This window comes from Mandrillus leucophaeus, unplaced genomic scaffold (assembly GCF_000951045.1).
Source record: "Mandrillus leucophaeus isolate KB7577 unplaced genomic scaffold, Mleu.le_1.0 Scaffold36, whole genome shotgun sequence".
Lineage (NCBI taxonomy): Eukaryota > Metazoa > Chordata > Mammalia > Primates > Cercopithecidae > Mandrillus > Mandrillus leucophaeus.
Window position 1 is genome coordinate 2,250,666 of NW_012103809.1, and position 2,459 is coordinate 2,253,124.

The window sequence follows — 2,459 nt, forward strand, 5'->3', positions numbered from 1 at the left end:
AGAGACAGATTTTTATAGCAAAAGAAATTGTAAAAATATTCTGCCTTTGGGGCAATTGTAAAAATGTTTTAATGTGCCTCAGCTGGAAATTTCTAGGTTTTGCCAAATTAAATGATCATTTTCTCCCTGTAAAAAGTGTCTTTCATGTTGGAAAGGATTTGAGAATAGCGTATATTTGAAAACTATGTAAACCATTTTTGAATTTTCACTGTTTGGAATGAAAATGCTGATTTTTCATCTTAGCTTTAGCTAACAATGTCAGGATTCCTTCCAATAAAAAAGGTGAAAAAAATTACCCACCTTAGGTTGCAGGAATAACAATATACTTTAATTTGCAGTAGAAAATGGTTGGTTGATTATACCTCTTCCCTGAAACATTTTGAAGAAGTTTAAAGAAAGTTTTACTTTTGTTCTTCCTCCAGTGGAATAAAAACAAAACAAAACAGTGTTTCCGTAATACTATTTGTTGAAGATTTAATAATTAGACTTTAATTATGATTTTTTTTTCTGTTTAACCAAATAAAAGCAGACTCACTAAAATGTCAAGTGGGTTTACAGTTGCTTGAATTTTTTTTTTAGATTTTTAAATTTATTCTGAAATTAATAACCCAATATCTTAATATCACAAAACTCATATTTTTTTCTGATACTATTATAATCTGATAATAGATTTTTAAAGTTGTTAAATATTATATCCTGCTCTCATTTAAATACTTTTCAGTGAGATATACACTGTAATTGAAGGTGGTCATTTCTTCTCAGTAGAGACAGATTTTTACAATTAAAGAAAAAGAAAGAAATACTGACTTCAATAAAGGGAATCACTGCATTGCTATAGTCTTAATAGTATCTCTAAAGAGGAAGGACAAAGGCAGCAATTTCATGAATTTGGGGGATCTGGTGTAAGTGGACTTTTCAGCATGTAAGTTGGATTGTGATTAGGTAAGGCTGCTGCGCTAACAATGTAGGGTGGTGGACATAGAGACGTTAAGGATTCTGAAGTGAATAATTCAAAAATCGGTATTGGAAAGTAAGCAGCAAGCTTTTTATAAGAAGTTTCTCTTGTCCATACCAAAGAGGGGTATGCAAAAAACTAAGAGCTTTATTGCAAATTAAATCAGGATATCTCATCAATTTCACAATCAATCATTTTTTAATCAAAGGAATCTATTGCTTACCACAAAGATATTTTTAAAAATCTAGCAGTAAGGTAAAAATACAATTTACATTTTCACTCTTTTTTACATTTCAAATATATAATCTTTATTTATCATGTAGTTGATATCATACTAATCAAAAGTTGTAGTTTTTATCAAAATATTTACAAAGGTAGTGTGATACCTATTCATGGCTCTTAATGAAAGAGACAGAATACCTTTTTGTTCATGTATGACTCTACCTTGTATTCTGATTTAACAGCAGCAAACCCATCATTCTGAAAACCTAACTAGTGAAATTGTTTTTATGTCATTTACTGACCTTATGCTTCTGGATAGAGAAGGGAAAAAGATAACTCAAGACTGGTAAAAATAACGTAGCTTCTTAGCCTTCAGGGGGAAATTCTTTATTAAGATGCACTTTAAATGCACTTCTCATAAGCTTCTTTCACAAACAGGAAGTCCATATAGAAAATAAGCACGCTCATTTGCAGCTTTAATCATAACACTTCTATTAATAGTATAAAAGGAAACCTCCAACACTTACTTTTAAAGGTTTTATTTTAGGCTTCTTATATTAATAAGGAATGGGGACACTGATAGCTCAAATTTTTCATGTTTAAAGGCTCATTTGCAAAAAAACAAAGTAAATGGAAGAAAAATAATTTATGCGAGCGCTGCTAATCCAGCTGTTTTGCTTCTGGGCTTAATTGGATTTACCTAGCATTGGTATTTGGTGTCAGCATGTGTTATATCATCAACACAAGCAATAGTTACCCAACATAAATGAGGCTATGAAGAGAAGTGAACGCCAAGATTACAAACCTCAAACCAAAGGCAAATATTATTTTATTTGACTCAATCTTAGCATAATTACTTTTTAGTCATGTGTGTTATAGACTTCCTGTACCAGCTTGATGCTGTCTTCTACATTTTTATCCTTTATGTCTATCTGTTAAATATAGGCAGTGAAGAAGACCAGCGTTTGATAAAATGACTTTAAAAATGGTTACACATGTCTCCTGCCTGGCCAAGTACTCCTGTTAACTGTAAAAATGCAGGCATTGTCTCTAAAGATAGGAGTGCAACACCTGAATTTCAAAGGGAGATATACATCATTGGTAACCAGGTCTTTGCTATTTACATGCAGAAAAATGAACTTAACCTTTAAAATTAAGCAATAGACAGCATGCTTGAGAAACAATTTGCAAATATATTTACTTATATATGCATATCTATTATTCCGTTCTTCTGTGAGAAGTTAATATTAAACGTCTTCAGCTGAATATCAAGAATATTTAG